Below are 20,899 nucleotides of genomic sequence, written 5' to 3'. Positions count from 1 at the left end.
CTGCAGTCAACTCTCTGGAAGCTGGGGAGTGAGTACCTTGGTCCTGAAGAGGGTTTCTGAACACTGCACCCCAGGATTCACTGAAGTTCACCCCTTGCTCCTCTGAGACCCATTCACATCTAAATTCACAGCAAGCATGTCACTGGGAGTGATTGTAAATGGAGCTATTCCCACTTCCATCCTTTGGTTCCTGAACTCATGTATTCTATTGGGTACAGAGCACCATAAAATGGTCATTGATTTAAGGTGTATATCACATCCTAAAGGATAGCACTCCATCACTGCAGGGTATTATCTCTACACTGCACCTTCCCATTGGTCTATGAGGCTGACTGTTTCCTGATTGTGTGATATGAATTAGAACTGGTGGATCCAACAGCCATCTGCCCATTTCTGCACCTCTGTGGCTGTAAAGTCGGATCCCTTGGACTGAAGCAATGGATGTAGATTCATTTTGGTGAATCTAAGACTCTGATTCAAAATGAATCAGAAGCAGCCTCAAAATGAATCTAAGACTTAGATTCATTTTGGTGAGTCTAAGACTCTGAAAGCCCTTGGATGGTGTGTTGGCCATGACCCTGAGACCTGTGATGGCAAACCTGCACCTGGAATGTGCGTTGATTTCATTCTGTGTGAATCCCTGCCCCTTCCGTGGTGGAGGGGCTTTGGTGTAATCTACTTGCACACAGGTGGCTGGCTGGGCGCCTCAAGGGGTCGTGTCATATGTGGAGCTCAGCACTGGTACCTGCTCTGGCAGGTTCGTTACTAGCTGTAGCTAGACCAGCCTCAGTGAATGGGAGCTCAGACTGCAGCGTCTATGCACATTCCCCATCCCTGTCACCATGGCCACTTTGTTCACGTGCCCATCCTGCTAGCACTGTGGTGGCCGATGACAGAAGTCAGCTGGTGACATCATTCTACTTGGATTTTTCATGCCCCTTCCAAGGGCAGGTGCTCTCTGGTGGGCACTGACATGTGATATAAAGAAATTCACACTCCATGCCATTCCCACAGGGTCATCCACATGCCATCCATCTGACCTCCTTTCCCCCACTCTTTCGATCTTTTTCTTCCCAGGCCCCTGATCAATTTCAGGCACGTCTTTTACCACTGCCCGTATGATTGCTTGGGCTCTTAACCCACACAAGTGGATGACCATCACCCGAAGCTCTGACCACCAGGAGGACTCCTCCTCACCACTGTCTTTCAGAGCCACACTTAAATGGGACTGCAGTTCAGCCGGGGTCCATTTTTGGCTTGGATGCTCATGCTGAGCCAACCCATCCGAGACCAAACTTGGTCTTTTTCCTGTTTCATCGTTGGTCCCAGGATAACCTCCCTCCCCTGGGGCCATAGGTTTGAGTTGAGAGAGAGGCATCAGTGCAACAATGGTGGATGGTAGGGGTTTAGCCCAACTGCTTGTGCAGCTTCTTTGTGCCCTTTGACCTTGATAGTGCCCAGTTATGGATGTATCTCCTCCATCTTGCAGTAGATTGCTGCTGGGTTGCCTTACCTTATAACTTGGTGGGTCTGATAGAATCCAGTGCATGATGGGAATCTCTGGCTGCACCATCATTTGATGTCTATGGTTGTATGCTCCTTCTCTATTAGCATGTGATGAATTACTTTTCTGAATTGCATGTAGTTCTCTGCTGTAAATGACATGAAATTGCTACACAACTCCAGGGAGTCCAGGTTATAATTCTATTCGAGCTTGTTACAAACCTCACATAGCATGTTTTCCTACTGCATATACTTCTAGAACCAACCAAGTGGTGGTGGGGGGGAATAAATTAGGAATATGGGATTAACAATACACATTACTGTACATAAAATAGATAAGCAACAAGGATTTGTTGTATAGCCCAGGGACCTATGTTAAATATCTTGTGATAATTTATCCGTTTCCCTCTTCCCCTTTGGTAACTGTAAGTTCATTTTCTATATCTGTGAGTCTGTTTCTGTTTTATAAATAGATTCAGTTGTATTAATTTTTAGATTCCACATATAAGTGATATCATATAATATTTGTCTTTGGCTGACTTCACTTAGTATGATAATCTCTAGGTCCATCCACATTGCTGCAAATGGCATTAGTTCATTCTTTCTTGTGGCTGAGTAACATCCACTGTATATATATGTATACCACATCTTCTTTATCCATTCATCTATTGATAGACACAGGTTGCTTCCATATTTTGGCTATTGTAAATAGTGCTCCTATGAACACTGGGGTGTATGTATCTCTTCAAATTAGAGTTTTTATCTTTCCATGGACACACTTCTTATTGCTTCAGTAAATGAGGTGTCTTCTGGGTCCTCCTATGGGACATCATTGGCTGGTGGGTTTTCCAGCCTTAGGGATGGTATTCATTATCTATTACCTATAACACTACCATAAACTGAGCAGCTTAAAACAACTAACATTTATTATCTCAAAGCGTCTATGGGTCAGGAATCTACTCACGGCTTAATTGGGTCCTTGTTCAGGGTCTCCCAAGGCTGCAGTCAAGTTGGTGAGTAGGCTGCATTCCTATCTGGAGCTTAGGGACCTCTCCTAAGCTCATGCAGTTGTTGGCAGAATTCACTTCTTTGCATTGCAGGACTGAGCTCCTGATTTCCTTGCTGACAGTCAGCTGGGGGCTGCTCTCAGTTCCTGAAGATGGCCTGCAGTTCCTTGCTGCAAGGCCTCTCACAGCATGGCAGCTTTCTTCTTCAAGCCAGCAGGAGAATCTCTCACTCCGAGATGCTATGACAGAGTATTATATCACATGGTAGAATCATAGGAGTGACTGTTCATCACCTTTGCCATCCACTATTGACTAGAAGCAAGTCACAGGTTCTGTCTGGCTCAAGGGGAGGGATGTGACTCATGGAGGTCACCCTAGAATGTGCCCACTGCAAGTAGCATAACCACTGCAGCACTCCTGCTTCTCTGAGCCTTTGGGTCTTCCCTCCACAGTCTGTTGTGGCAGCTCCAGCATTTCTGCTTCACTTCGTATGAGCCAAAACTTTCCCCAAGCTTTCAAGAGCCATCCAAGATGCATCTTCACACCATCTCCTATGGTTCTTGCCAGGATGTTAAATCATTTCCTTATATCAATAAACTCTTCCTTACTCGACTTTGTATTCTATCCTCCTTGGACAGAATATCCAGGATTCCAGTCCTACACATGCCTTCCTGGCTCCTGTGGGTGTGTGTTGGCTAGGTCCCACATGTCCTTTGGCACGTAGGCCTCTTGCAGGTCCAGCACTTCCTTGGGCTGATCATGTTGTGACTTGATGCTGGTTATTGTTCTGTTGACCAGGAGAGGAGGTGGAGTGAGATCCCAGGGCTGGCACATGTTGTCCTGCAAGATGATGGCCTATGCATTCAAGCTGTCTTCAGTGAGGGCTGGGAACACTAACCTGTAACAGGGAGGAACGCACTACTTCTTCAGGCTTAGAGGGGTCAAGAGGGTCTGATGGCATGAGGTTTCTAAACGCACTGACCCAGCGGTCACTACCCACGTGATAATCAAGTTTCCATTCCTTCCCTATCAGGGCTCTATCCTAGAGACACAGCAGCCTTGCTGCAGTTGGGACTCCAGCCTTCTCTGGGGCTTTGCTACCTTACAATTAAATCCCGGCCCTGATGCTCAGTTTTTTTTTTTTTTTCTTTATTATTATTATTATTATTATTATTTTTATAATTTTATTTATTTATTATTTTTTGGGGGGACAGCAAGTTCAATCATCTGTTTTTATACACATATCCCCATATTCCCTCCCTCCCTCGACTCCTCCCCCACCGTCCCTCGAGTCCCCCCCCACCCTCCCCGTCCCAGTCCTCTAAGGCATCTTCCATCCTCGAGTTTATCTGTCTTTGGGCTGCAGAGGTGAGATTCTACTTGCTGCCAAGCAGGCGCTCTGACTTTTACTCCTTATCCCTCAATGCTGATGTATCACCTCAACCTTTCATTGTCTTTCTCTAATGCATTTATAGCAGCAGCCATTGAGTCCATTGTGCTTATAGTTACTACCTCTCTTGCCCGGTGCCTCTCAAACGCTTTGTGTGTTGACCAGCCAATGCATTTCCTTTTAGAAGGATCTCATCCAGTTCAGAGCAAGTGACAGTTTTAACAGTTGCAAGTCCAACATGCTGGGGCTCTCATACTCCACCTACCACCAGTGATGGGGTACTTATTGCCAGCTAGCTAGCGGGGAACCCAGCTCCCAAGATTCTACTTTAAAATCAGCCTGCTAAGACACTTCCTGACAATGAGTCTTCGTTCAGCTTCCCCAGAAGCAGACTCGGAGATGGAAACTTGCGTGCAGGAGTTTTACTGGGTGTGCACTTGGCTACAGCACCTGTAAAGAAGTGAGGGAAGCAGAATTGGGTTCAGGGAGAAGGTAAACCATGATGAGGCTGCAGTAGAGGATTTGCTGATCAGCAGGCTCTGGGGCTGCCCTTGCTTCTTATGGTTGTCCTGCCTCGGGGAAAGGGAGCCAGGTCTTTCTGCCTCTGCCCTGATTAGTCATTGGATGTGGGCCCCTGGGGAGGAAGCATACCTTCCAGCGAGGTCTCTTGGACAAAGGGCAGTTTCTAGAGGGGGTGTGTCTGTGAGCAATCAGTATCCAACATCCCCAGCGGCTGGGATGATGAGTCCTGAAAGGGGGATCTGGCCGCATGCCACAGTAGCCACTAGAGCGGTGGTTCCCAACGGGGTGGGGGGGGGGTGATTTTGTCTCCCAGGGGACATTTGGCAGTGTTTGGAGATATTTTTGGTTATCATAACTCGAGCCAGGGGGTTTGCTACTGGCATCTATTGGGTAGAGGCTAGGGATGCTGCTAAAAATTCTACAGGCTCTAGACTGTCCTCCACAACAAAGAATGATGTGGTCCCAAATGTCAATAATGCTGAAGCTGAGAAACCCGTGCGATGCCACGCTTCCTTGAATCAGCTCCCGAGTGAATTAGTTGCACCAGAATCCTTGTCTTAGGGTCTCTGTTTTGAGGATTCCAGACTAAGACATTGGGGAATATCAAAATTGGAAGAGACAAGGTAATTTGCTTGGGGTTGTGCAACTTGTGGGTTGAGGAACAAGAATTGGAACCCCAGAATTTCTTTTTTTTTTAAGCTTTTTATTGGAATATAATTGCTTTAGACTGTTGTGCCAGTTTTTGCTGTGCAACAAAGTGAATCAGCTGTATTTATACATATATCCCCATAACCCCTCCCTCCAGAGACTCCTTCCCACCTTCCCACCTTCCCTATCCCAGCCCTCTAAGTCATCACCCATCATTGCAGTGATCTCCCTGTGTTATGCAGCAGCTTCCCACTAGCTATCTATTTTACATTTGGTGGGGTGTATATGTCAATGCTACTCTCACTTTTTCCCGGCTTTCCCTTCGCACCATCCCCCACCATGTCCTCAAGTCCAGAATTTCCTTTCCTTTTTTTTTTTTTTAAGAACTTTTATTGAGATATAATTGACATACAGTAAACTGTATATATTTAAAATGTACAATTTGATATATGTTTTTTCTTATTAGTAATGTATATATGGCAGTCCCAATCACCCAGTTCATCCCACCCCAACCCACCCCCCTCCTGCTTTTCCCCCTTGGTGTCCATTTGTTCTCTACATCTGTGTCCCTATTTCTGCCTTGCAAACCGGTTGATCTGTATCAATTTTCTAGATTCTGCAAATATGTGTTAATATACAATACTTTTCTCTTTCTGACTTACTTCACTCTGTATGACAGTCTCTAGGTCCATCCATGTCTCTACAAATGACTCAATTTTGTTCCTTTTTATGGCTGAGTAATATTCTATTGTATATACGTACCACATCTTCTTTATCCATTCATCTGTTGATGGACGTTTAGGTTGCTTCCATGACCTGGCTATTGTAAATAGTGCCACAATGAACATTGGGGTGCATTTGTTTTTTGAATTATGGTTTGAACTATGGTTTTTGAATTATGGTTTCCTCTGGGTATATGCCTAGTAGTGGGATTGCTGGATCACATGATAGTTCTATTTTCAGTTTTTTAAGGAACCTCCATACTGTTCTCTATAGTGATGTATCAATTTACATTCCCACCAACAGTGCAAGAGGGTTTCCTTTTCTCCATGCCCTCTCAAGCATTTATTGTTTGTAGGTTTTCTGATGATGCCCATTCTAACCACTGTGAGGTGACACCTCATTGTAGTTTTGATTTGTATTTCTCTAATAATTAGTGATGTTGAGCAGCTTTTCATATGCCTTTTGGCTATCTGTATTTTCTTTGGAGAAATGCTTATTTAGGCCTTCTGCCCATTTTTTGATTGGGTTATTTGTTTTTTTGATATTGAACTGCATGAACTGTTTATATATTTTGGAGATTAGTGCTTTGTTTGTTGATTCATTTGCAAATATTTTATCCCATTCTGAGGATTGTCTTTTTGTCTTGTTTATAATTTCCTTTGCTATGGAACCCCAGAATTTCTGTGTGCTGAGCCCACATTCTTCTCTGTGGACCATGCTGCAGGGCTGGTAGGTCGACCAATCTCCAGGTCTCACAGCATGTGTAGGACTTGGTGATGGTGAGTATTAGGCATTTTGGAAAATTCTGATTCCTTAACAAGTTTGTTGTTCAGTAATCATACAATCTTTCTCCACTGGACTAGAGAACATAGTGAATTGAATGACTATTTTTCAATTCTTCCAAAGTTTGTAGATAACTAGTACCATTATAGATGAATAGAGATTAACTTATTATATACAGTGGATGCCTTAGGGCACTAAACCTTGATTCTCCTTCAGAAATTTCATTGAGAGTGGCTATATGGGTTGAAATATTCCTCTGAAGTTACTGAGCTTCCATTTATTAAAGTATTTGTTGATTCATTCATTCTTTCCCTCACCTGTTCTTGACCTCATTTAATAAGTAGTTCTGCTCAGTGGTAGACACTTTGGTATCATAGGCATAATATTTTAGAATTGAAAGAGACTTGAGCTATCATTGTCAGATGATTCTACAAATGATGGAAATGAGAAACCCAGAAAGGTGAGTCATTTTCTCAAAGATCTTGGAGCTAATTCAAGACAGAGTTAGGATTAGAACCAGGTTCCAGAGGGGGGTGGGGGGTGGGTGGGAAATGTGCTGAGGGAAGACAGCAATACTGTCTTTATTGCAAGGACAGGAATGTGTGACATCTCAATTTATACTTTATTAATATGCCTCTCATACTCATTCTCTCAGCCCACTGCCCAAAGGTACAAAGGTGTAGCCTTTCCCTCTGTCTATAATTCTCTAGAAAGCTGCGTGCCACTGGGAGCTTTTGAACTAGTAGGTCTCATAGTCCTGGCTTTGATTTAATTTGAACCAAGGGAGCGTTTAGATCCAAGAAGTTCCTCTTCTAAGCTGAAATTCAGAGCACAGGAAGGCAAACGTTCCCAAATCTCTGGGACATGAAAGCTCTAGCTTGCCATTGAAGCAAATAATCTGTGATACTACCTGCTTTCCGCAAACATTAAACCAAGCCTGCTTTAGCTTTTGCCAACCTTAATTGTAAGCAGAGAAGCCATTGTCAAGAGTCTGTAAATTGGGATTCTCCTCAGGCTCAGAACCTTGCTTAGAAACCATGTTACTTTCGCCCTCCGCCCCAGTCCCTGTGCAAACTTAATTTTCTCATTCTTCTGGGATTGAGTTATGCCCATTTGGATGCCAGTACAGTGCTGGGGAGAAATCTGATTTTGCTTTTCCTGACACATAGACCGAGTTCACTCTGCTTAATTCAGATTTGAGTGCTGCCAATTCCCAATCCTGTAATCCTGTTAAGGGTATTATACTATCATTACCATGAAGGTGCCTTTCTCTGGCATTTGGCTGCTGGCCTCATGCCAGAGATTCGCATGGGTTGCAAGGAAATGGTTCCCAGTACCCAGTACAGGAAGTTAGAGGAGAGTTATTACCAGAGGAACTGCACCTGTCGGGTCAGTCATTGACTCCACATTTCCTACCAGTGGATTGAAGCCTAAACTAATGACACTGTGAATTTCTAGATTTAATTTTTTTCTTTAAGTTCTTCTCCTTATATCAGATAAGAACTTGTGGCTGCAGGTGATCCCTGCTAGTATTTGCTTACCAGCAAGGGAGTTTATTTGTTCAGGCTATTGAGAAGGTCATAGATGAAACTTGTTTTCATGATAATTAGAATAAGGGACTAGAAAGTTCTCAGTATTTGGTCTGGTCAGTGTATATTTGTTAGGGGTAAAAGCTTCCATAATCCTGGTGCATCCTGGCCCATGGAGGTAGCACCACGAGGTTATTACTCTGGCTCTTCCCCATCCTTTCCCTTTGCAGAGGAGGGCGGCTGATCTCTGATCATAAGTTGGGGGAGAATCAACTGGGTCTTGTTCTCAGCTCAGACTTTCTACTTAGAATCTCAGTGAAGATGGATCTTCTCTGTCCCTCCCACGTGCCTGGGGACAGGCCTGTGGTTTTCTAGTATTGCCTAGGACTGGGTGGAAAAGTCTGCCTGACTGTGGGGTTTCTTACTATTTATTCCTATTTCCTATTCATCCCCATAATTAGAACCCACATTTCCAGGAGCACCTGCTGTTAGTAATAAAGGTGATATTTTGGCCTCCGTACGTCTGATCTTGTCTGTCTTTCAAATGACTTTGAACCTGAGTGGGGAAAGAGGTGTTAATTCCTGGGCCCGCTTCAATCCCATCATTGGTCATTTGTTCAGCAGTTGTTTATTGCACGATCTTTATATATTAGGCATACACCCTGTTAGCGACAGAGAAAGAGATGGGTCTTGCTCTTGAAGGGCTCATAGGCTAGTGACAGCTGCCCACTGATGCATCTCCAGGGCCCTGCACACTTGATAAATATTTGTTGAATGAAAGAAAGAGAGAAGACACTGCATTAGAATGTGGCAAGTGTGCAGTGCATGCAATGGTGTGTTATCGCGATCTCCCTCCAGGACCTCGGCACTCTTTCCCTCCTCCTCTAAGTGTTGGCTGCTGGTGGCTCTCAGCTGAACCTCTCTCCAGGAATTGCAGAAGAAAACAGACTCACTCAAGGGCATCATCCCCAAGGGCAGCCCTTAACTACCCTTATACCATCCCAAAGGGCAGCCCTTAATCAGGCAATGCAAGATATCTCTGAACAGCCAGTTCAGCTCTAGAGCACCTGTAGGGTTGGGCTGAAGCTTTTATATTGCTACATAAAAGTTCAGCTTCTCCCTCTGCCCAGTCCTGCTTCATTCACTCCTTCAGGTGTTGATCCTGAGAGCATCCCATGATAAACTTCCTGCATGTGAATTTCCATTTCAATGTCTGTTTCTAGGAAACCAATCAAGACATAAGGGTAAACTATTACGGGATTATAGGGGAGGGGTTATCAGGTCAACCTTGGGCACTTGGTGAAGCAGAGATAGTACCAGGAATAGAGGAGAGAATAGGAAGGTTGGGCAAAGGATGGCAGGGGCTTGCTAGAGAAAGTAAGGAAGGATGTGGTTTGGGAGGAGAGGGGGCTAGAGCAAAGTGAGAGGGTGGAGCTCCTGAGACAGAGGATGCTCTTGCCCACTGCTGTGATGATGTGCTTCCCACTTGCTGTTGATCTGGATTTACATTGCCCTGTCCAAGGAAGCAGCCTAGCCAGAGAGATGTGGGGACAGATGTCTTGACCCTAGGTTGAAGAGGTGGTGGGGTTTACGCATAGTGATGAGGGAGGAGCAAGTGTAGAGTCAGGGATCTGAGGGCACTGGGGCGGGTAGCATGGTACGTGAGTGGGGATTCCTGGGTAGGGAAGACCAGAAGTCTCCAGAATATCCTCACTGACTCTTTGGAGTGCTAGCTGTATCTGACTAACTTGGGAAGGGTTTCTTTAGCTCCTGGGGCTCCCTGACATAATGCCTGGGCGTATACAGCCTGAAGGGAGTAGAGGGAGACCAGGATGCCTGCTGTGGCCAAGCTGGGTTAGCCAAGATGGGCATCTGCTCCTTCTGTGGCAGGTGCCAGGGCAGAGGGATGAAGCCAGGGAGGAGCAAGCTGGCAGAAGGCAAGGCAGACAGGAAGAGCAGGAGCTGCAGGGGTGGCACAAGGAGAGGACCAGGCAGAAGCAGAAACCTGACTTTATCTTCTTGGTTATTAATATAAAATATTAGTTCCCCTCCCCTGCCCCCAGAGCTGCAAAAATGAAAAGCAAGTAACTGTAGCTTTCTAGATGGCTAAAGTTTTTGATCATGCTCATTGCTTCTAACTAATATAAGTTTTGTGAAATTAGAATCCAATCCAAATAACACTGCATAACTAATATATGCCAGAAGCTGTGCTAAGCAGCCTGGCTTCATTTGCTAGTAATTATAATCAAAGAAGCAGTTCCTAAAATAATTAAATTTAATGAGAGAAGGATAAACAGAAATGCCATTTGGTTACTGTTCGGTTGATTGTTATTTATTTATTTACTTATGTATTTATTGGCTGTGTTGGGTGTTGGTTGCTGTGCAAGGGCTTTCTCTAGTAGTGGTGAGCAGGGAATACTCTTCACTGTGGTGCATGGGTTTCTCATTGTGGTGGCTTCTCTTGTTGTGGAGCACGGACTCTAGGCACGTAGGCTTCAGTAGTTGTGGCATGCAGGCTCATTAGTTACAGCACGCAGGCTCTAGAGCACAGGCTCAGTAGTTGCGGCACAGGGGCTTAGTTGCTCCATAGCATGTGGGGTCTTCCCGGACCAGGGATTGAACCCATGTTCCCTGCATTGGCAGGTGGATTCTTAACCTCCGGGACACCAGGGAAGTCCCCGGGTGATTGTTCTTACTTTGCTGTGGTCTACATTGGTTCTTTAGCAGTGAATACCTAATATTTCATAAATCTATGGAACAAAACAGTATTGAATGTCTTTGGAGTGACAGACACTATGTCGGGTGCTGGAAATATATGGGACCAGTATAGTGGACAGCAGAGACAAGGCTTTTAATACCCAAGGACAAAATCATTTGTTTTGGATATTAATTCCTTTAGATTTGAATATCTTTAAGTTGTAACTTTCAGGAGGATTTAATTTTTCCTAAATTAAAGTATAGTTGATGTACAATATTATGTTAGTTTCAAGGGTACGACATAGGGATTCAACATTTAAATACATTATAAAATGATCACAATGGTGAGTCTAGTAAACATTTATCTCTATACAAAGTTATTTGCAGTATTATTGGCTATATTCCTTATGCTGTTTATTACATGCTTGTGACTTATTTATTTTAAAACAGGAAGTTCCTACCTCTTAATCCCCTTCGCCTATTTCACTCAGCCCCACCCCACTTCCCTCTGGCAACCACCAGTTTGTTCTCTGCATCTATGAGTCTCTTTCTGTTTTATTTTGTTTGTTCATTTGTTTTGTTTTTTAGATTCCACGTATAATCATGGACTCATATGGCATTTATCTTTCTCTGTCTGACATTCCATTTATCACATTACCCTCCAGGTCCATGCATGTTGTTGGAAATGGCAAGATTTCATTCTTTTTTGAGTAATGTTCTATTGTGTAAATGTGTATGTGTATGTACGTGTGTGTACACACACACACACACACACACATATATAAAGATATACCACATCTTTATCCATTTATCTGTGGATGGGCACTTAGGTTGCTTCCATATCTTGGCTATTATAAATAATGCTGCAGTGAACACTAGGGTGTGTATAATCTTTTCAAATCAGTGTTTTTGTTTTCTTCAGGTGAATACCCAGAAGTGAAATTGCTAGATTGTTTGGTAGTTCTGCTTTTAATTTTGGGGGGAGCCTCCATACTGTTTTCCATAGTGGATGCACCAATTTACATTCCCACCAACAGTGCATTAGGGTTCCTTTTCTCCACATTCTCACTAATACTTATTTCTTATCTTTCTGATGATAGCCATTCTGATAAGAGTGAGGTGATGTCCCTTTGTGGTTTCAATTTGCATTTGCCTGATGATTAGCGATGTCGAGCATCTTTTCATATGTCTGTTGGCCATCTGTATATCTTTTCTGGAGAAATATTTATTCATGTCCTCTGCCCATTTTTTAGTGGGGTTGTTTGGTTTTTTGATATTGAGTTGAATGAGTTCTTTATATATCTTGGATATTAACCCCTTATCAGATACATCACTAGCAAATTTCTTCTCCCATTCAGTAGGTTGCCTTTTTGTTTTGTTGATGGTTTCCTTACTGTGCAAGCTTTTTAGTTTGATATTGTCCCATTTGTTAATTCTTGCTTTTGTTGCCCTTGCCTGAGAAGACAGATCCAAAAAAATGTTACTACAACAAATGTCAGAGTTTACTGCCTATGTTTTCTTCTAGGAGTTTTATGGTTTCAGGTATTACATTTAAGCCTTTTTTTTTTTCATTTTAAAGCTCTTTATTGGAATATAATTGCTTCACATTGTTGTGCCAGTTTTTGCTGTACAACAAAGTGTATCATCCATGTTTATACAAATATCCCATATCCCTTCCCTCCTGCGACTCCCTCCCGCCCACCCTCTCTATCCCTTCCCTCTAAGTCATCACCCATCATCTAGTTGATCTCCCTGTTTTATGCAGCTGTTTCCTACTAGCTATCTGTTTTACATTTGGTAGTGTATATATGTCATTTTCTCGCTTCGTCACAGCTTCCGCTTCACCCCCCACCCCGTGTCCTCAAGTCTGTTCTCTACAACTGCATCTTTATTCTTGCCCTGTCACTGGGTTCATCAGTACCATTATTTTAGATTCCATATATATGAGTTAGCGTATAGTATTTGTTTTTCTCTTTCTGGCTTACTTCACTCTGTATGACAGACTCTAGGTCCATCCACCTCACTACATATAACTCAATTTCATTCCTTTTTTTTATTTTTTATTTTTTTTTTATTCCCTCCCTTCCTTGACTCCCCCCGCCTCGAGTCCCGCCCACCCTCCCTGCCCCAGTCCTCTAAGGCATCTTCCATCCTCTAGTTGGACTCCCTTTGTTATACAACAACTTCCCATGATTTCATTCCTTTTTATGGCTGAGTAATATTCCATTGTAGATATGTGTCACATCTTCTTTGTCTATTCATCTGTTGATGGGCATTTAGGTTGCTTCCATGTTCTGGCTATTGTAAATAGTGCTGCAATGAACATTGTGGTATGTTTCTTTTTGGATTATGGTTTTCTCAGAGTATATGCCCAGTAGTACGATTATGGGGTTATATGGTAGTTCTATTTTTAGTTTTTTAAGGAACCTCCATACTGTTTTCCATAATGGCTGTACCAATTTGCATTCCCACCAACAGGGCAGGAGGGTTCCCTTTTCTCCGCACCCTTTCCAGCTTTTATTGTTTCTAGATTTTTTGATAATGGCCATTCTGACCTGTGTGAGGTGATACCTCATTGTGGCTTTGACTTGCATTTCTCTAATGATTAGTGATGTTGAGCATCTTTGCATGTGTTTGTTAGCCATCTGCTACATTTGTCTTTAATTCATTTTGAGTTTATTTTGTATGTGATATAAGAAAGTGGTCCAATTTCATTCTTTTTCATGTAGCTGTCTAGTTTTGCCAACATTGATGAGGCTGTCTTTTCTTCATTGTATATTGCATCATTTGTCATAGGTTAATTGACCATGTAAGTGTGGGTTTATTTCTGGGCTCTCTATACTGCTTTTATGTGTCTGTTTTTGTCCTAGTACCATACTGTTTTGATTACTACAGTTTTGTAGTATAGTTTGAAATCAGGAAGCATGATACCTTCAGCTTTGATTTTTTCTCAAGATTACTTTGGCTATTTGGGGTCTTTTGTGGTTCCATACAAATTTTAGAATTATTTGTTCTAGTTCTGTGAAAAATGTCATTGGTATTTTGATAGGGATTGCATAGAATCTGTGGATTGCTTTGCATAGTTTGGACATTTTAACAATATTAATTCTTCTAAACAATATTAATTCTTCATGAGCATAATGTCTTTCCATTTATTTGTGTTGTCTTCAATTTCTTTTGTCAATATCTTGTAGTTTCCAAGTACAAGTCTTTCACTTCCTTGGTTAAATTAATTCCTGAGTATTTTATTCCTTTTGATGCAGTTGTAAATGGGATTGTTTCCTTAATTTCTCTTTCTGATATATTGTTGTTAGTATATAGAAATATGACATATTTCTATACATTAATTTTTTGTCCTGTAACTTTACTGAATTCACTTATTAGTTATAATAGTTTTTTTCTAGAATCTTTAGTATCATGTCATCTGCAAACAGTGAAAATTTTACTTCTTCCTTTCCAATTTGGAGGCCTTTCTTTTTCTTGTCTAGGAGGATTTAACATTTGAATATGTATTTTTTTTTTTAAGAATTTGATAATGGGACACCTCTATATTGTAATCATTCTATGATGTGATGTCTATATGCAGTTCATTATTGAAGTATTATAATGTAATTTAATCTCATTGTTGAATCTTGGATATGCTGTATTGGACAGTGTGACTGTACATATGCTTGGGGAAGTGCAGCAGAGTGTGAATTTTTAGCCTTGGGTCTGAAGTCATCCTGGCATTCGTTGAATTTTGGTTCTGTTCTGATGCATTTCAGAGCCTTCTGAAAGCAGTGTCTTAACCACCCATTTATTAGTGGTCCTATGAGTGGCAACTGGTACTAGAGGTTCAGCATCATAGTCTAGTGATCTCCTCCTATGGGGTCTGTGGCCACACTGTGGTTGACCACGGGATTAACAATGAAGCTTATTGAGTTGAGAGCAAGAAGCTAAAGAATGGCACAGAAGAACATTTCTTCTTCACTTCTGATGTTTTCTTCTGTGTTAAAGAAACTCAGCTTGAATTCTACCCTTTCTCCTGTGGAGGGAGAGTTTCTTATCTGATTGGCAGCTGTGGGAAGAACGAACTGGGCATGTCTAGATGATATTCATCTTTCTTCCTCTTGGGAATTAGCTGCTCTCAGGGAGCAGTGTTCCTCTTTGTTCTTCTAGGGAAATGCTTGCTTCATTCAAGCCAGCTGCCTGTGTCAGAATGGTCCACCTGTTTTGTTCTAATCCATTTCAGAGACTGCTGGAAGCAAAATCTAAATTGTCCACCAGTGTTCTTAGGAGATCCCAAAAGAGCAGAATTCAGTCAGCAGGTCCATCTGGCTTTTGCAAAAATCCTCATCTTCCCATTTTTTTTAGTAAGAGAGGGAGTAGTTAAGTCCCAACTGGAACTCCTATTTTCCAATTTGAATTCAAATGTGGAAAAAATAGAGCTATTTATTGCTCTCTCAAAATCTACTACCTCAGCCATGCTCCTTCATTGTCTGGGAGCCCCTATGGGTTTCATTCGTGGAGGTGGCAGCTTGGGGCTTCCAACTATGCTCTCTGTAGTAGGTTCTCTCAAGGGAGGTCAGAGAGGCATGTTTCCATGGACACTACGGGCTCTTTCAGGTAGGAGCTGGACTTATTCTGTATCCTCAGGGCTTGGACAGTGGGTGGGTCTGGAATACAAGGCACTTGATAAATATGTGTTGAAACGTTGTCAGGAATATATTGTAGAAGGGTTTGAGGTTGGATGAATTACTTGAATTAATCTGATATGAAATGAAAAGTTACAAATGTTTTAGAACAGAAGATCAAAGCTGTACTTAGAGAAGAAGGTGAGATGGATTAAAGTGTGACTCTGATTTTTGTAACAGTATAGGAATGTGACTTGTGGTAGCTATAGGAAGGAAGACACTGACAGCAAAAGATTTTGGAAGTGATGTTTTTAGGACTTAGAAATTTATTTGAACTTGGGGTGCGGCAAGCAAGACATTAAAGATGACAATGAGGTTTCCAATCTCAGAGACTGGATGCATGGGAATGGAGGACGAAGAGGAGCTGGCAGGGGAAAATACTGAATTTGGTGTTAGCTGAACTAGATGTGCTCACTAACATCCAGGTGGAAGTGTCAAACTGGCAGTGAGAATTGCTTGCCAGAAGCCTGCCAGAGAGTCCAAGTTAGAGATACATATTGAGGAAAAGGAGCAATGAGATCAAGGTGAAAATTATGAATAGATTTCAAGGAATAATTGAAATGGACCTGCTGCAAATTTTGCAGACAGCTGTTAGGCAATTTATGCATTCTTTTGTAGGTTTAAATAAAATAAGCAGAATGATACTATTCATTTCTATTCCTTTGATTCTTTGGTGAGAGAGAGAGGGATTCCTCTTGTCTGACTGTTTTTACTCTGAGATTGTGAACTTCCCAAGACAGTATCTTTTCACCTTTGATACTCAGAGAACAAGAGATTCGCACAAACACTGTGAACTCCTGTAGGGTAGAGACCTCACTTATTTATCTCTGTCTAGTGTATAAAATGGTGTCTGGACAACAGTGTTTGTCCTCTGTGAAGTGCTCAGTTAAAATCTATCAAATTGAATTACTTAATTTGTGTAATGCTTTATAGTTAGTAAATCTTAGAAGTTACATTTAACAGTCCTCACAAGAGTGCTGAGAAATGTTATTACCCCTCGTTTACAAACAAGAAAACTGCACTTTAGAGAAGTTAAGCAACTTACTTGAAATCATACAGTTAGTAAGAGGCTGTATCAGTCCAAATAGATTAGGTTATGCTTAGTAACAAATAACCCAAAACGTCTCAGTGGTTTAACAACACGAAAACTTATTTCCTACTTATGTAAAGTGCACCATGGGTCTGGGAAACCCACTGCAGAAGCTGTCCTTCATGTGATGGCTCAGAACTCCAGGCTTTTCCAAACATATCTGCTTCCACAGTTGCTGCAGAAGAGGAGAGAGTACCTAGAGAATCATGCACTGGTTCTTAAATGCTTCTGCCAGGCAGTGAATCTCATCTCTTCTGCTCACATTTCACTGGCCAAAGAAGTCAGGGGGCAAGGGCTTTCTCCCTGTGTGCCTGGAAGGAGAAGTGGACACTTTGATGAGTAGCTTTATTATCTATCACAAAAGCATTATTAGGTCTTGAGTTTAGATTTCTGATTTCAACAGTAGGTCATGTTTTACTCTTTGACTCATGTTTTATTTTTTACTAAGCATATTCAGAAAACTATCCACATTTATGCTAGTTTCCAATATTTAACTAATATCCTGAAAAACAATCACACTCTCCACCCTTGTCTCCTGCTTTCTTTCTCCACAGGCCTAATGTCTGTCTCTTAACATTGGGTCTTAGAGGATAAAGTCTCAATGGGACTCAAGATATCAGAGAGAATTAACATACACACACTACTATATGTACAATAGATAACCAACAAGGACCTATTCTATAGCACAAGGAACTATACTCAATATTTTGTTATAACCTATAAGGAAAAAGAATCTGAAAAAGAATATATATATATGTATATATATACACATATATGTATAACTGAATCACTTTGCTGTATACCTGAAATTAACACAGCATTGCAAATCAACTATACTTCAATAAAAAAAAAAGAAAATAGCATGAAAAAAAAAAAGGTATGAGAGAGAGATCAATGCCCTGGTTAGGGCTACAGATGGGGTAAATATGTATAATGATATTTGAGTAGAGGACTCAGAAATGCCAGATCTTGCCTGTTAATGCCTCCTTTTCCCCATGAGATTTGAAGGTGAGAAATATCCAGATGGTATTACCTTAATTATTAGCACCTTCTATTTTCTAGTCGTATTTTCCAGCCAAGCTCTGTTAGAGCTCATTTTTTAGGCTCAGGCTGGGCTTTTCTACCTCTGAACAAATTCGAATCCATACCTTGGGATCTTACTCCATTATGTCCATGCTTATGGGGGTAGGAACCATGACCAGCACGCTTCTGTGATGAGAGGAACTATATGACTGGGACTCAGAAGCAGTACAGACAGAGGGGACTTTGGGAATAAGTGGGGTGGGCAGACAGACATGTGCACAATCTGATTACACACATGGGCCTTCTCAACCACTAAACGTGGCCCACTAAAAGTCTGAGAACTTGCCCTATTACATCAGCACTCCTGGAGCTGAGTGCTGAAAGTATCTTCTCTGACAACCCATTTCACTTATAAGGAAATGGAGGCCCTTAGATATTTGTGGTTCATGGCTACTTAGAGGTTGAGCTGCTTCAACTCTAGCTCAGGATGGCTGCCCCTTTGACTACAACTCTGGAAAGTAAAGACTCCAGGGTCTGTCGTTAGAATTATAACAAAAGTAGCATTATTGAGCTCTTATCACATGCCAGGCCTAAGTGCTAAGATTATTTTATTTAATCTCATAATACTGTGGGATTGGTGCTTGAACGCCCCCCTCCCCCTTTATTTTGAAATAGATAAAGAATATAAGGTCCACAGGGAAGGGTTCTTTCTGGCGGGGAGGGGATCTATTTTGCTGTATCCCTAGTGCATAGATCAGTACTTGGCATATATATGAGGTACTCACATGTTTGTTGAATGAGCAAACCCAAGGTCACTGAACTAGCCAGCAGGGGAGTCAGCGTAGGATCCCAGGCAGTCTGATTTCAAGCATCTCCCTCTGAACTGTGGCATTATAACACGGCCTCCTGTACACGTCTGACAGTTATTAGCTGGGTTGGATAGTGTTTGCTGATTATTGCATGTTTATTAACCTTGTTCCACACCCCTTCCTCATGAACTATGAACCTCCTGGGGGAAAGAGATGATGCCTGATTTCTGCTGCACTTCCCCCACCCGCCATTGCTGGGTAAGCAGTAGGTGCAAATTCCATGTTGATTGGTTGCTTGGTTGCAGAGGTGGCCTCACACCGCAGGCAGGTGGTGGGAAAGGCAGCCGCAAGTTTTTGACAGTGGGTTTTAACTTGCCCGGCAGTTTCATCTCCCCACCTGCCTCCTTCTGGAGACAGAGCCGGTGTACTTTCTCTGTTCCGCTAGGGGGACCCAAATGCAAAGGAAAAACCTCTCCTGCCTCCAAAGGTAATGGGATCCCATCCACAGGCCTCCAGCGGGGTGGGCACTGCCCAGCCAACCTCAGAGCTCGAGGAGCTCTGGTTCTGCTTTCTCCTTGCCTGATGGCAGCTTTTATAATCAGGGCTTTTAGAACAAATTCCACCCTTGTGGGGACTGCTCAGTTCCTGGAAACCCTGCTGCTTCTGCCGGTGCTGACGTATGGACTTGTCTCAGGAGTGGAGGAGATGGATTTTGAAGGGCTGCCAGCCTGGTGATGAGGCTGCTCTGGTTTCACATGGGAAGCCCTGAAGTCCAGATTTAGCAATCAAACACGCTTCGTCTTCTCCAGCTCCCTTCTCTGCCTCTCTAAAAGCAGGGGGCTTTATCCACTTTGATATTTCAATGAGAGGCCATTCAAAGTTTAATGCTTCCTTTTCTACAGCAACAAGCACTGGAGATGTGGTTCTCACTAGGGCCGCCTAACTTGTCCAGACAGATAGAATGATCTATTTTGACAACTGATCTTACAGGGATGGATTTATTTGTGAAACGCTGGGTGGTTTTATTTTATTATTATTATTTTTTAACACTATGCGGTGGAATGTTTTTTCTCTTTTTGAACAGCTTGCTAGCATTATGCAAGCATTTGGGAAAAATTCTCAGTTATATGTCTTCTGCAATAAAATCTGATACAAAGTTCTTTCCATTCTATGATCTCTAATTAAATCGTTGGATTCAGCTTTTGTTGTAGAAGTCTCTTTTAAGATTTGAGGTTTTCCTTGGGGAAGAATCATATAGATGTTCTCAGTGAAACATATTTAGTATTTTGGGGTTTAAAGAACTTTTAGAAATACTGGCATAGATCTACTGGCACAAACAGAGAAGGGGTTCAAGATCTCTTCGTATTGAAGATGGAGCATACAAGACTAACGGGCATTAAAGGCAGGTGAGGCCAAATCAGGTCGTAGACTTTCAGTTCTGCGGGAGTCCTTAGAGATTTTCTCATTTGAAACTCATATTTGACAGATGAGAAAACCATGGTCCAGAGGGCAAATAACTTGGCTTATCCCACAGCTGGTTCACCCTGTAGGCCTCTGGACATCACTCTTTGAATTATCCCACAGCTTTTTGATGTGAACTGAGGGTGAAAGTATTTTTTTTTCCCCATGGCTTTTTATTTTACTTGAGTCTGCCAAGGAAGTGTCTGGAATAAAAGAAGTAAAGCAGAGAGAGAAAAGAGAGAGAGGGCTTTGACCATTGTGTGATAAAGATGTTCTGGTGACTCAGTGCCCTGTGACCTGCAAGATGATGTGAAGGGGAAATGGTGAGTAACTCTGTCCAGGGGAACATGAAAGGCCACAAGAACCTCTGGAAGGTCATGTCCAAGAACAGAAGGCACACTCATCAGTCTTGTTCAATGATCATTTAATGAGACCATTAGGTAGTAGACCCTGGGGAATGTTCTAGAAAGTACCACCTGGCATTGTATACATCCTTTACCTTCTGTAGGCACTTTTCCACACATCATCTCTGCATTTGATACTTCCTGTAACAGCCAGAGTTCCTGGTGACTTTGGCTCACCTGAATATGTGAGGACTATTTTGGAAAGATGCAGGTGGGCCATGACATGATAGGTCCCAGAGATGCTCTGGGGAAAAGGGAGCAAAAACAAAAGGGCAGTTTCTTCAGGGCTCTGCCTTTGCCTTGCCTTGTCTCTGAGTGTTTTCAGTTCATGTTACTCTGCTTAGGATACCCATTCCAGGGTGAGCGTGTCTGGTTGGCCCAGCCTGGAGCACTTGGGCATTTGTTGATCAGGGAGATATTGAGGCATCTTGATGGGCAGGTCCTTCAAGGCTGTATCCAAAGCAAAATCTGAATGCTCTTGACAAACATCCCCTGTAAATCCTGTGAGGGGAAGATGCTTGATGAAATGACTACCTCCATGGTATAAATGGAGACTCAGAGAGGTGAAGTGACTTGCCCAATGTCACACAGCTACACATAACAGAGCAAAGTTATATCTCTAGATCCTGTTCCTTCC

This window comes from Hippopotamus amphibius, chromosome 5 (genome assembly GCF_030028045.1).
Source record: "Hippopotamus amphibius kiboko isolate mHipAmp2 chromosome 5, mHipAmp2.hap2, whole genome shotgun sequence".
Taxonomy (NCBI): Eukaryota; Metazoa; Chordata; class Mammalia; order Artiodactyla; family Hippopotamidae; genus Hippopotamus; species Hippopotamus amphibius.
Note: the sequence above shows the minus strand (reverse complement) of the source record.